Genomic DNA, 16,343 nt, shown 5'->3' with positions numbered 1-16,343 from the left:
TTACAAAATAACTTAGATAGGAGATGCAAAATTACAAGATGAGAATCATGCTGTGTATTGTCCCATAAAACCTAATTCTTAAGGCAATCAAAATTAAAATAGAATAAATAAAGTTTTTTTTAAACAATCATATTAATTACGTATGTTGATGTTCAGAAAATAGTAGTCACCATGTCATAAGCATTAGGAAGGAGTATGGCTTTCATAATAATAATAGTAAATTAATATGTATGAGAAATGTGTATCATATCTTACAGATGTTAAGTACACAGATCCTGAAGAAATTTCTTTATTTTTTTATCTTAGTATATGAAAATATCAGGATGCCTGGGTAGCTCAGCCAGTTAAGCATCCAACTTTTGATTTCAGCTCAGGTCATGATCACAGGGTCGTGGGATTGAGCTCAGCCTTGGGTTCTGTGCCGGGCATAGAGCCTGCTTAAAATCTTCTCTCTTCCTCTCCCTCTGCCCCTCCCACCCTGCTCGCTCGCATGCGTGTGCATGTTCTCTCTCTCTCTCTCTAGAAAAAAAAAAAAAAATCAGCAAAACTAACCCTACCTAAGGGAGTTTATGGGATTAAAAATTCCCAATTACTAGTCATCCTAATCAATGTAATCTTTCTTATTAATTTAAATTAATTTGTCATATACCATTAACATTATAGTGGGTTCATACAACAATAAACCTGAAATGATTAAAAGTATAAAAACTCGTTATTCCTTCATATTGCAAGCATATACTTAGCACTTTCTATAATACAGAATTTTGCAACTAGTACATTCCAAATACTATCTTATGAGCATTATAGAAAAACCTAGGCAAGTTTATAAGGAATAAAATCAAAAAAATAATCTTTCAACTCCCTACATAGTTGCCTGCACTTCATAAAGAGTTACTATCTACTACCTTCTTTTTAATAATATCATTTCACAACAGATATTTAAACTTCACACTTCACCCAGAAAAGCATTAGATAACCTGTCTCCGTATTAATGCAAAATACAAAGTACAAAAATAGTAGGATTGGGCCTTCTTAGGGGAAGAGTGTGGTGCAAACCTAATACCTTCCCAGTTCTCAACCATGAGGTGTAGAGCTTTTTTTTATGGGTTGATTCATTATTGAAAGTCTTAGCTATCCACTCTACATATTTCCAGATTATGTCACTCAGAATACATTAGTTATAATAAAGAGTAGACACTGTGAAATTTTATCTCTATTGCCAAATTCAATAAAATAAAACTCCCTCGTTCTACATATATTAACACCTTTGGAAAATCTTGCTTTCCATCAATATATATACTCAAATTTGCTGATGTGTACATATTCAAACAGCATTTTTTTAGGTCAAATTTATAATAACCATAGTTGAGATTTCAGAGGAGAAAAACAATTCTTACCTACCCAAACATGTCAACTTTAAGGATAAAAGATTATCTACAAGGAACAGTTGAAAAATATAATTAATAAAAAATGGTTTGTATGATCTATATCTTACTATTTTAATGTGTATTATATTTTATTTTTTCCTTTTAATATTATCGAAATATTAGAAAATATAAGAAGTACAAAGATAATTCCATGCTTACATTCTGTTTGTATCTATCACAGAACATAATGGTTGGATGGATGGATGGATGGATGGATGGATATGTTTTGAAATAAGTAACCTTTAGCTTCCACAGCATATTTTTGAATTATTTGAAGTTTCACTGTATAGCTGGATCAAATTTTTTTATCTAATCCCCTGTCGTTGAACTTGAACTTGTTTTTAAAGTTTTTCCTTTTGTAAAAATGCTACAAAAATCATCCTTTTTCTAAATATTTGAGGCATCTTTAATAATTCCTTTAAAATGAATTTATAAAGTGGAATTGCTGGAATATGCACACCATTTAAGGCTACAGGTTGATATTAGCTGATATACCTGTATGCAATAATCATTTGATCTTTTGGTCAAATATTATGCTAAGTGCTAAGAATTAAAAGTAACTAAGTTACTTGCACACAAATAAACAATAACTGATAGAACTTATAGTGTGTGAGGCAGACAGATATTAAATAAGTAGTACTTAATTATAGACTGATATGCACTTAGAGCACTATGAGACCATGTGTCAAAACAACTTAACTTTCTTAGGGAGCCTGCTCTGAAAAAATACCATCTGCATTTTCAGACTTCAGGTTGAATGAGAGTTAATTTGGTGATGAAATGAAAACATGAGGTGATGAAAAATGCTGTGCCTTTGGAGAGAACAGGATGTGCAAATTCAAGAGCCTAGATGAAAAATGGCCCCATAGAGAAATAGGAAAAAAAAACAAACAAGTAGTTAGAACACATCAAATGGAGAGAGGTGACATGAGGCTGGACAAATAGACCAATCTCACTCCAGGTAGCACAACATAACACATTTTAAAGACTTTGGTATTTTATTTGTTTGTTTTTCCCCCCAGGAGCATCGGGAAGACATTGAAGATTTTTAATCAAAGAGATGGCATAATCATTTCAACATCTTTAAAAGGTCAAACTGACTGCAGATGAGCCCAAAAAACCCCATCTGAAAAGATTATCAATACCAGTCAACTTCTGCTATTGCGGCAAAGGAAAAAAAGAAAAAGAACACTTGTGAGACAGAATCCTATTAAAGTCTTCATTTAGGGACAGTGGATCAATTATATAGGTCCATTTAATTAAATTAATATAAAAGGGAAAGTGCTAACCTAAAAATTTTGTTTTTGCCTGGGCACAAGAGAGATTCATTTATGTATTTTCTCTCCTTGATATTAACCCATGAGAGAATTATAGAGAGACATAGAATGACTTCCCATTCCTTTTTCTCTTGCACCATTGGCAGAAGCATTTGAAACAGTATATTTTTGACTTAGCTGACAAATTATCAGCATTTAACACTATTAGCCCTAGTGTCCATAAAGGAGTCTAAAAAATTCCCATATGTATTTGATTTTTAAGCTGGATTTTCAGAGCTCCAAATGCTATTAGTTAGAAAATTTCTTCCCTGGTTAACATTTTTTACAGCTAATTATAAGGGATGCCCACAGATCTTAAGTTTCTTCTATCTGACCTTCCCTCAGCCAAGTCACAATTGATCCGCCATCACAAGATTTAAAATATGGATCCCCCACAATAGGTCCACTTCCCCTAAGAGATCATAAGAAATACTTCCACCATCTTTCCATACTTCTTTAGGTCAGTATCTTAAATCTAAACCTCTTCAGTCATCCATCATCATCCAGACTTTTATCTCTTGTGTTTTTTATACTTCACATTTTATTCAAACTTTCATCCCTCTTTGACTCCCATTACATCTTCCACTGTTTCTCCAAACTTCATGATGTGTCCTCGGCAAAATCGTGTTCTAATCCAGTACTTACTTCCTCTGGAGTCCTGGAGTGTAGACTACTATTCTCCAATGCCTCATTACAATACAATGGTAATCCTCTCAATTTATTACTTCAAGACTGTTGTTCCCTTTTGTCTACCTAAAGAAACCTGCTTCCTTTGAATTTTTCCATCAGTGCAACTACTCTCTAGCCTTCCTTGTTGAAGAAAACTCTCAAACCCTCAATCCCAATTGATTTACTAAAGAATTTATAATATTGCCCTTCTCTACACTACTAACTTCAGTATTGACAGAATCACCTAGTTTAATCATTAAAAAAACCTTTAAAATCCCATGTTAGTTATTTCAGTAATTTAACAAAATCAACAAACACTCAGATTTACTATATTTCAACTCTGATATCCACAGGCTGTTGTCTTGCTCTATGTACTGATTGAGATTAGAAAAAGGTGTTACAGGAGGGAAAAACTGAGTTAGCGAAAAAATCAAAATAAGAGATTACAAATTGGGCTCAATGGAATTTTGGTTGGTGACTATAAAAATGAAAATATGAACTAGGTATATTAGTAGAAAATGATAAGACATTATTATGCACAATTTTCTTCAAACAATGCAGCTAAGTCAAACTAAATTCTGCAATTAAGTGTTTAGTATGAAAAAAATCATTTTCTCATATTTATAAAAGAAATACAGGAGGAAATAAGAATAGTGGTGTGAGGTTTTCAAGTGTATGCTCTACTTAATTTCTAAATTTATATTCTAAATGAAGTCAGGGAAGTAACTGCAATGTTTTATATAATCACTTCTCCATTTCTAAATATTCCATGTTGATTTGCTTCCTATTGCTAGAAATACTTTCCAATTTTTTTTATTATGGTTTATAAAGAGATCCAAGAATGGACTTGAACTATTAGAATGATATGAGGAGGATAGAGAGGAAGATGTGCCATAAACTAAAGTTTAGATACACCTTTTTTTTAAATACAGAAACAAAATATTTACTCATTTATTATTACCTATTTATTTTTATTATTTAGACAGATGACTATTTATTATTATTATTAAAACAAATGATTCTTCGTAAAGAGATTATTAAAGGACAGCAAAGATGGTCTCAGGACAGATTTGGAAATGTCTATAATGTGTTTTGAATGGGGATATTGCACTAATGAAGGAGTATTAAAATAAGATATGGAGGGGTGCCTGGTGGCTCAGTTAGTTGAGTATCCAATTCTTAATTTTGGCTCAGATTATGTTCTCAAGCTCTTGGGATAAAGTCTTGCATCCAGCTCCCCATTCAGTGGGGAGCCTGCTTTCTCCCTCTCCCTGCTACTCCTACCCCTGCTTACACTCTCTCTCTCTCTCTCTCTCTCTCTCTCAAATAAATAAATAAATAAATCTTTTAAAAACATAAAGAAGATATAGAAAATAGAGAGAAACTAAGGAAAGGAAAATAATTAGTAGACTATTTTGTTTATAGGTGAGATAACAAGGATTTGACAAAGGCTAATGGAAGTCCTAAGGGAAAGGAAGAGACATGAAGGGAAAAATTAATTCTACTGATGATAAAACACAGAAAAACAAGGCCAAAGTAAAAATACAATTTAATCAAATATTCTGACTTGTGACAAAGAAAATGACAATGCTTAAAATATAAATGAGATCATTTACAAAATTTGGAAGGTATAATACTCTACAAAAGAGTGAACTATATTTATTCATACAATAAAATGGTCTATTTTTTTTCAAATTTAGTCAGATTGGAATATCAAGGGGTCTTGAATTATTTTGAAAATTATGAAGTCAATTAAGAATGGGCTGAATGATATGGATTTGCTTCTTCCTTGTATATTCTTATTCAATGCATCTGTGATGATATGAAATAACTATGATAGGCAATATGGGTAATAAACAACACTTTATCATTCTTTAAGCTTTATTTGAGTAGTAGCAGAGTCACAAAATTGGAATGAGTGGAGAAACAGCATAGCTATTTAATGTTCTTTGAATTGTTTATATGTATTAAATTATTTAGCATTTAATGAAATGTGCATGTTAACAGGATAAGGTTATGTGGCTCTTTATCAAACTTGATGCACCCAGGATGTAATTTTTACAGAGTAAATATTTTATAATTTTGCTGCAACCTATTTTTCACAAGGGCAATTGATTCATACTACCAAGAATCCAATAAATCCATATTCGTGTTCATAATTTTATCTTTTTAAACACAAATGTCAGAAGCATTGTATATACAGAGATACATCTGCTTTATGTTTATATGTTGGTTAAATATTGAACATTATTTATATCTTGCAACTAATTTTTTTTTCAAATCAAAAGTAACAAGCTTAGAAACTTAAAAGGTTGTATGAATTCAGAGAGAGACTTTATGTTAGTTTTGTTTGGTAAATATACAAAAAATGATACTCAAAGTGAGGTTTATAAAATTAGCATTTTTGAAATAGATCAGTAAATAGCAATTCACATAATGGTAATGAGACTCTTAAAAACCCATTGTGTGATGATCTAGATATGATTTAGTGGAATTATTTTAGAGTGATTTTTTTGTAGATGGTATTTTGATATCTTGTCTTCATTTTCACATGAAGTGAGAGTTGTAATTCTAAAAAAATAAATTTTCTGTGTTTTGGTAATGAAGTAAATTTAAAGTGTCAATGGGAAGAGTAAGCTACCAAAATAATATACCTACTGGAAATAGCAATCATAGAATATTAAAGACCTGACTTTATTATCTAGTTTAACCCTCTTTGTAGATAGAGGGAAAGGGAAAGGTAATGACCAACTCCATTAATGTTAAAATCTAAACAATAATACCATCTAGTTGGGAGAACAAAAGTAAGCAAAAATAAACCAGGTCAATAGATAGTATGTGAGAAGGTAGGAAGTTCTACGGAAAAAAAAAATAAACTGAGAAAATGGTAATAGGGTTTTCCTGGAACACAAGTTTTGCTTTAATTGAGGGCAAGTCCTTCTGAAGAGGTGATAAGAAGTGAGGAAGCAAGCCATGTGTGATACTTTCAAGCAGAGGGATTTCAGTGTCCTCAGAGGAGAGTGCTACTGGCATGTACTGAGAAGAGCACTACACAGAGGGAGTGTTCCAGCTGAGTGAGCCAGGAGGGGTATGTAGGAGATGAAGTCAATGATACCAGTGCCAGCTAAAATGCCCCGTTTTTACTCTGGATGAGATTTTTTTTTGAGCAGAGGAAATGATTCAACCTAATGTTCAAAAGGCTAATTTTGGCAGCTGTTTTGAGAAGTAATTATAGGAGAACAATGGCAGAAACAGGACAGAAAGCTATTATAGGTGTTATCAAAACTGCTAGATATCCAAATCTGGAATTCAAAGGAGAGGTCTTCAAGGGAAGTAACACATAGCCTAACAATTATCAGAGAATTTTTATAACCATGAGATTGAATGAGATCCTTAGAAAAGAAGAAACTATAGACAGTGAAAGAAGGGGATGGAGAATTGAGTCTAGGGTGTGCCAACCTCAGAGACTGAGGGATATAGAACATTTAGCAAAATCGACTGTGAAGGAGCATTCATAGAGAAGAACATGTAATATTGAAAACCAAGTGAAAAAGATATGAGTGATCACCTGTGTCAAATGCTTTGATAATTCAAATATTATGAAGCCTGAAGATTGATTACTGGGTTTAACAATCTGGAGATTTTTGTTGGCCTTTACTAGAGCTGTTCCAGAGGAGTAGTATGAAGAATGTGTATATGTAATGAGTTCAAGAAACAATTAGAAAAGTGGAATTGAAGATAGAGGATTGACAACTGTTCTGAAGAGCTCTGCTCTGAAGAAGGCAAAAAAAAAAAAAAAAAGGCAATAGATAGAGAGGTATTTAAAGTCAAGAGAGTTTCTCTGTATAAATAATGGGGATGAGGCAAAATAGGGTATGCTTGTATGCGTTTGAGTAATATACAGTAAAAGTGAAAGATTAATAATGTAAGAGAGAAATTGGAGAAATGCTAGAGCAACATCTTTGAATGAGAGATAAAGGATAAGATTATAGTGATTGATCTTCACAGTGTTTTGTGAAATAGGTAGTATTATGTCATTATAACAGGGAATTTTACTGCTCAAGATGAGGCTCTGACATTGCCTTAAATCCTCCCACCATTACTTTTATCTTTATCTGCCAAAATCCATTGCTATAAATAATAATATTGAATAGATGATGATGAAGATGATGATGATGATGATGATGATGAGTAAATGGTGATAATGATTTTTCATTCCAGTCAGAGACTGAACAAGGTTGAGAAGGCACAAACAATGGAGGTGGAGGCAGGACATATCCCACCTAGACTGTGTCCTCAGTGCTTTGGAAGAGGAATAGAAGATAAACCAAAGGACTAGAGAAATCTGAAACAGAGTTGGGTTGAATAAAGAAGTGAGGTACAGAGATTAGGAGAGATTCCCTATTCCTGCTTTTCCCCAAAAATCAAATTTATTCTTGAACACAAAGAACCATTAACATTGGAGACAACTGGATAGCAGAAATCTTACCACCACCATTGAATTGTAGAAGTAGCTATTTCTAAATTTTTGGAGATCCAATACCAAAAGATAAGAGCACAACACGGGGGCGGCGGGAGGAGGGAGGAAGACCTAACCGTTACCCTTTGGTGGCACACTTTAACTACAGCCTAAATGTCTTCTGAATTGTATTACATATAGTACTATAAAGTCCAAAAGAATATTACATGAAGTTAATTAGTAGCAAAGCCCCCACTATAGTCCTAGTTTCCTAACCACTTGTAAAGTACTTTTTCTAGTATACCAAATTATCATTTTGCCTAGCATATTTTATATTTTATTGTGGGTTTTTTTTTTTTTGCTTATAATATTTGGAAGCCTTCAGTTTTCCCCTATTCTATCTAGCACCATTTCTTCCAAGCCTGATGACACATGAAACCATTCTCACACCCAACAACATGTCTTATTCTTATTTGTTTTATACATTTTTTTTTCTTTCAACCAACATGTATTTATTGATCACTCATTGTGCTCATACTCTTACTTAGACCTGAGGGATAAAACAGTGATCTAAGTCTGAATATAACAGGAATTTCAATTTCTGAAGGCAGAGAGATCAGTCTGCACAAAGATTCTCTATGCGGGAGGAGGCATAACACATTCAAGAAATTGAAAGCATGCTGCGTGCCGGAAAAGTTGACAGGAAGAGGAAACATTGTGGAGGAAGTCCTGAAAATTAATAGTATTACAAGGTATTTAGGTTCTACATTCCATGTTAAGAGATTTTATTTTTCTCCTAGGTACAGTGGAAAGTCACTGACATATTGATCCATTAATTTATTCAGCATATATTTATTGACTGATATGTCCCAATCATGCTGCTAAATATAGAGGAAAATCAAAGATAAATAAAAATGTGGTCCCTCTTTCAGGAAACTTAAACTATTATGAAATGGGATAAAAACACTAATAACTAACAACAATACCAAAAAATCAATTTTGGCTGCGTTACCTATTCTGAAAAAGAGGCCTATGGCACTAGGAGGTTACATACTGTCTAAGTCTTCAATTTGTAGATAGTAGCTGAAGTATGAAGAGAGAATGAGATCAACTAAGGAGAAAGGATAAAATATGCAATATGTAACATGGACACAGAAGTAAGCCTTCAGTAATCTCATCATTTAATTACTTTGTTACAGAGACTCACAAAGGAGGCTGTGGTGTGGCCAGAGATATAGGAGGAAGACCAGGAGAGCATGATATCATGGAAGCCAAGGAAAACATTAAAAAGGTGGGGAGGGGGACATGGTCAGCTATGCACAAATGTGAGCAGTGACTTGGATTTAGTAGCAAGAAGACCAGTAGAAACTTCTGCTAAAGCTGTTTCTATGAAATGAAGCGATCCAAATCTAGCCCGAAATGATTGACTATTAGAGCTGGCAAATAATGTAGTCACCATGCACAGACATTTTTCTGGAAATAGATAAGTTTGTCTATTGGACAGATGGAGAAAAAGGAAATTTAGAGATTTGAGAAGATATGAAACATCGTGTGCATAGGTGGGGCTAATGAATGAGTCAGACCCTCATGATAACATCACTGTGTGATATCAAGGGCTGATTTGAAGCTGATGGTTTTGAATTTGTAGTGGACCAATCTTTCCTGTTGTTTCATTTACTCCAGCCATCTTTGGCAGCTCACGGGTTGGTGGAAATGTCAATGGTTTTAACATTATCTAGAGGGCAATTTGCAGAAAAGCCTTTCAAATGTTTCAAAAAGCCACACACTAAACAACTATGCAATGTTAATCCTAGAAATATGTAATAATAGCATAATCATTAATAGAAACAAAGTCATATATACAAGGGTGTTCATTAAAACATAGTTCAATATTTTATTTTGCAAATAAGACAAGTCTCCAAAATTAATACATTGTTTAAATATTTTTATTACTTCCACGTATGAAATGTTCTGTAAGCATTAAGATGAAGCCCTCCATTTTATAATGTTGGATAATTTCCTTCATGTGAAGTCGTAGTATGTGGCATATTGTGTAATATCATTTATTTGAAATGTATATAAAAATGTGAACAAAAATTTTCAAGGTTTTTATCCCAGGGTATATTTTTTGTTCTTGGGTTGTAGAATTCAAGTCAAATATTTGACCTTTTTATTAATCTGAAGTACATTTTTGTTTCATTAGAACTTGTATATATTTGTTTCATCTCATTTTTATATAAAATCCATGTGATTTCTTTAAGAAATCTTCTCAATCAATTCTTCATTTATTAAAAAGTAACAGTAATATAGTGTAAAACCATAGTTAGCATATATGTGAAATTTAGTTCAAATCTGTAAGTGGGCATTAATTAATTTCTAAGCTCGCAAAATCTGTGCTCCTGAAGTCACCTTTCACTTGGAGAATGGATTCTTTGTAAAAAGGAGTGACAGCCTCCTTATATGAACTCTGTCACCACCACCTTCACTTTTCTGGTCATAGTGATTGATTCATTGATAGTACACACATTACCCTAATCAGGCCTGCTAAAGTAATTCCCTAGAGTTTTCCAAACCAAAGACAATATAAGAGTCTTTTACATACTTTACTTTGTCATAAAGCTGCAAAAATATCACCCTCAAATGGCCAGGAACTCTGTTTCATTGCTGAGAAAATGATTTGGGAGAATTCAGACAATACTCATACTTGAAGGTCAAGCCCCTGCACTTCAGAGTTTATTTTTTATACCATTCTAACATTCTCGGGCTAGTCCAGAATTTTACCAATGGATGTCCTTGTAATTTGATTTAGATAGAAAAAAGATAATCTTCTGTTAATGAAGACCTACTACTATTTATGTAGAAATTACTATTTCACAGGAAAGTTTTATTAAGGTACTAGTTATAGGTTATATTTATATTAAAATTGTTTTTGGAAAGGTTTCAGGATATGTGAATGCTGCCCCACTATCCATTCTATTGTGATATATTTTTAAAGTTGATGCAATTAAATTTTTGCCTATTTTCTATGTTTGATTGTAAAATGAAATTAATTATTAAATGTAATTTTAAATGTTATGTTCATATTTTTTACACAATCCATGGTTAAGTTAAAAGTGTATAAAATAATGAGTAAATGATTGAATAAATGCTTGGTTTTACCTCTCAGAAAAAAATAATTATGAGGAGGAAAAGGAAGAGGGGGAGGAGGGGCAAATGGAGGAGAAGGAGTAGAAATTTTTACAGTCTGTTTGATTATATAAATGATAAATGCTGAAAAATATTTTTTAATTTGGGAAATACATTACATAAAGTTGTATGTATTGAATTTACTTAACGTTATGTTGTGAACCTTAAGTGTTCAAGAATAAAAATTATTGGGGCACCTGGGTGGCTCAGTCAATTAAGCGTCTGCCCTCAGCTCAGGTCATGATCCTGGGATCAAGCCTGCATTGGGCTCCCTGCTCAGCAGGGAGTCCGCCTCTTCCTCAACCCCTTGCCCGCCTTGTGCTCTCTCTCTCTCACTCTCTCAAATAAATAAAATCTTTTTTAAAAAAGAATAAAAATTATTTTAAGTAAGTTATATTTTTATTTACATAAAATTTAAAATCAAAAGAAACTCTGAAGACTTTAAATTTGATAATCTCTTTGAAACAGAATTGTAGCCTTGATAGCCTCTTTGAAAAGTGTATTTAAGGGGCGCCTGGGTGGCTCAGTCATTAAGCGTCTGCCTTCGGCTCAGGTCATGATCCCAGAGTCCTGGGATTGAGCCCCGCATCGGGCCCTGCATCGGGCCCCGCATCGGGCCCCACATCGGGCTCCCTGCTCCATGGGAGGCCTGCCTCTCCCTCTTCCTCTCCCACTCCCCCCGCTTGTGTTCCTGCTCTCGCTCTGTCTCTCTCTGTCAAATAAATAAATAAAATATTAAAAAAAGAAGAAAGAAAAGTGTACTTAAATTCTTTGAATTTGGAAACCATAACTTCTTGTTTTCTCACTTCTCAGTTATTTTCTTAGGTTAAATTAAACATTGGATCACATTAATGACTATCAGTCATCAAGCATTATACACACACAGGCACAATATAAAGCTAGTTAGCTAGCTACTTTAACAAAACTAGTATTTTAATTCCTGTGGAGCCAAACTTCTAAAACTTTCTTTTTGTGCTTTGTTTAGAATGAAAAATATGTTGTTTTAGTACATAACTTGCTTGGTGAAGTCCAATAAGAGATTGTAAATTATCCAATTCTCCTATGAAACAGATTTCTTAATTTATTACCAATATAGTATTTTATATGTTTGAATAAAATTGACCAATGTTGGTATACTTCCAAGTAAGTATAATAAAGGGATATCTAAGGGAAAAAATAAAACTCTATTATTAATTTAAAGACATGTTGCATTCACATCTTGCCATTTGCAACAACATGGATGGAGCTAGAGAGTATTACACTAAATGAAATAAGTCAGTCAGAGAGAGACAAATACCATATGACTTCACTCATATGTGGAATTTAAGAAACAAAACAAATGAGCATACGGGGGGAAAAAAGACAGGGATTCAAACCAAGAAACAGTCATAACTATAGAGAGCAAAATGATGTTTACCGGAGGGGAGGTGGTGGGAGGATGGGTGAAATCCGTGATGGGGATTAAGGAGGGCACTTGTGATGAGCACCGGGTGTTGTATGGAAGTGTTGAATCACTAAGTTATACACCTGCAACTAATATTACAGTGTATGTTAACTAACTGGAATTTAAATTAAAACTTAAAGAAATAAGCTGGGAAACAAAATAAAGACATGTTTTCTTCTTTCACTCAACTTCTGATCTCAATATAATTTTGATTTACTAATTTTCTCTCTATTCCCCCCATCCTCTAAATTATTTCTCTATGAAGAGTAAAGCATCAAGTACACTGTTTTCTCATTACTTCTGACTCGGTGGCTAAATGATCTGTATATTTCCCCTAAATAATTTTTCCGTTAATACTGTAGTTACTTATTTGACTCAGAACCTAGATAATTGCAACAATGATCTACTTTACTGTCTTGGGTACAAAAACACAATCAAGATTGCTTTCTTATTTCTTTTCCTCAATTATATGCACCACTGATCTTTTTCTGTTGGCAACGTTGTCCTACATAGCATGACTTATTTGCCAGGAGACTCAAACCAGCATATAGAAAATTCTTAGTCTATAGCACAAAACCACACTGAGTCAAATCTCATAAATAATAAATGATATTTTATCATGGCTAAGGAATTATAAACAGTTGAGACCAATCTTTAAGGACTAGAAGAGCCGAAGGGTGCCTGGGTGGTTCAGTCGGTTAAGCTCCTGCCTTCAGCTCAGGTCATGATTTCGGGGTCCTGGGATCGAACCCCACCTCAGGTTTCCCTGCTCAGCCGGGGAGTCTGCTTCTTCCTCTCCCTCTGCCCCTTCCCCCGCTCATGTGCGCTTTCTCTGTCAAATAAATAAATAAAATCTTTAAGAAAAAAAAAGAATCAGAAAGCCAAGAAAACATATTATTGTTAAAAGAAAAACTAGAGAAATCTGTTTGGATACCTGACTTTCAATTCTCTGCTAGTCTGTTTACACTATAAGTCATGGTATAACTTATACCATGTGTAGGCTTATATAACATTTTATTTAAATCATTTTAGGAGCCTCCTAAATCCATCTTGTCTCACCCCATTCATAGCCAATATATTCTTCATAGTGTTAACAAATTAATCAAAAATTAATAAAATAAAAACACAAATTTATTCTCTTTACTACTTAAACAAAGACACCACCCTCACCATGAACCAACAAATAAAAAACAAAAGACTTTCTTGAAATTCAGAATCATCCTTTTTTTGAATCACTTAGCTGGACTGATCTTGTGCAAAAGAGGATTCCACCACCATTTAATCCTAATGTGGCAGGACCAGATGATATCAGGAACTTTGATGCAGCATTTATGGAAGAAACAGTTCTGTATTCTGTGTGTGTGTGTCTTCTGACTATTCTGTAGTGAACGCCAGTGTGCTGGAGGCAGATGATGCATTCGTTGGTGTCTCTTACGCACCTCCTTCAGAAGATTTATTTTTGTGAACAGTTTGCCATCCAGAAACCATTAAGCAAATATAAGCCTACAATGAGACTGAAACTCCTCTTTGTGTGAATATATGTTTAACTAGTGCCTCATTTTTACATGTAATGTTAAAAACTGAAAAAGGTATTTTCTGCTGTATGCAAGAAAATAGGGCATTTCAAAGAGCTAAGTTTTGAATTAAAATTTCTATTATTATTTAAAAAAACAATAAACACAAAACTAGTCTCAACTCCTTGGTTTGGTTTCACACCAATAAATTCTCTTCCTAACCTACTTTTAAGTTAGCTTCACAGTCACTCCCCCAAATCCTACCCATGTAAAAATTCTTCTACAAGTAATATTATGCCTTCCAGGCTTTGGAAGCTTCATTGCCCACACTGAAATTTCATGTTCATTCAAGGGCAAGCTCAATTTTAACAACTTTCTGGCCCCTCCCTTTATTAATTGATGTGCCATTTATTACTGTTTTGTCCTCCATCCTAAAGCACCTGGATTTTATGCCGTCTCTTCAGATACTTCTTACTTAGCTGATAATGAACATGCATCTCTTCCTTCTGAGCTCAGACATACTTGTTCAGAGGTTGTGTGGTATAAATTTGTACTTGTAGATAATGCCTGTTGTACATGTACTGAGTTATAAAGACTTACTGAATGCCAGCTTCTGCATATTTTAGGGGTTGGGCTAGGCTTTGGGGTAGAAACAAGATAGGATTCTCCCCTGCAAGAAACGTTAGAAGCAAACAAAAACAAGGCAATTATAAAAATTTGAAAAGAATCTATTCAGATCCTGGTGATGTATATATGCATTGGCTTGACAGATCTGAAGAGAAATTTATTAAACTGTTTCAAAAGCCTTGAAAATATATATAACGTGATTCGGCAATTTTACTTCCTACATTTCAGAGATAATCAAAGCTGATTGCAAATAAAGTATTCTTCACATAATATGTATTGAAGAATCTTTCCAGGTAGTAAACTGAGGCAATTGCAAGGCTTACCTGTCTTCCAAGGATTAACATTCTTTGCTCCCTAAAGTCTAATGTGTTAACTATCTCTGTTCCATATAGTTAATCTCTCTTTAATAGTTGTTTCAAGTAGTGGAGTAAATCTGGTCACTATGTCTATGTCTTCACCAGCAATAGGAGACTGTTATTTTCATTTTTCCTCCATATGTCATGACTCTTGCTGACTTAAAAAAAAATCTTTATCTTTGGTGTCATTGGTTTTCAGTAATCTTACTTTGATGTGCCTCAGTGCATTTTTCTTTATGATTACCTTACTTGGGATTCTCTGAGCTTCTCAGATCTGAAATTTGTTGTTTTTCATGACTTTCATGAATTTCATGAATGGGAGAATTTTACCCATTATCTTTCATATATCACTTCTACCTCATTCTCTATTATCCTTCTAAAATAAAAATTACATATATATTACTTATTTGGTATTATACTCTTATTTTCTCTGATCTGTTTTTTTTTGTTTGTTTTCTCTCTGATTTTCTCATTGTGGTTCAGTTTATATAATTTCTACTGACTTATCTTCAAGTTTGCTTTCTTTGCTCTGGTGCATCCAGTTTGCTGAAATTTCTACTAAAGGAATTCTTCATTTCTGGTATCATGTTGTCAATTTTTAGCATTTTAATTTGAATTTTTAATAGCTTATTTTACTCTGAGGAAATTTCTCATGTGTCCATCCACGTCATCCACTTTTTTCACTATTTCCTGTAACATATTAATTACAGTTACTTCAAAGAACATGTTTGATAGTTTCAGCATCTGGGCTTATTTGTTTCTGGTTATGTTGACTATTTCATCTCTTCATAATGGATGGCATATTATTGTTTATTTTTTTACATTTTTGTTATATTTTTTATTACTACTGCTTATTTTGTGTGTTTGATAGTTTTTTGATGATACATGTGCAAAAGAACTGTAAACACTGAGTTAAATAACTTGTATTATTTCACATATGCCTTTTCTTTCAGGACTCTGGGAGAAGGTGTTGGTTTAATTTGGACCGTGATTGATCTTGGTTTGAGTTTATTGCTGCTGCATCTACCTTCAGCACGCCACAGTCTTCAAATCCCTGCAGCATTTCCCAGCCACTAACTGGTTTTTAATGTGAGGCCTAAAGTGCCAGATGGTGTTTCTCAGCATTCCGTTTTCAGCAAGTCTGGCCAATCTGTGGCTCCACAGACCAACTCGCTCTAGAACACTCGCTCTCCCTCCGGTCAGAGGAGGCTCTGATCAGTAGCCCTTGTCCCCCAGCAACAGTCAGAATTTGCTTCCCATTGAAGACTCATGGGGCTGACACATTTTGTACCTATTCCCAGATGCTCACTACTCTACTTAGGCCTGGTCGGGAGCACAAATGAGT

This window comes from Zalophus californianus, chromosome 1 (genome assembly GCF_009762305.2).
Source record: "Zalophus californianus isolate mZalCal1 chromosome 1, mZalCal1.pri.v2, whole genome shotgun sequence".
In the NCBI taxonomy this organism is placed as follows: domain Eukaryota; kingdom Metazoa; phylum Chordata; class Mammalia; order Carnivora; family Otariidae; genus Zalophus; species Zalophus californianus.
Note: the sequence above shows the minus strand (reverse complement) of the source record.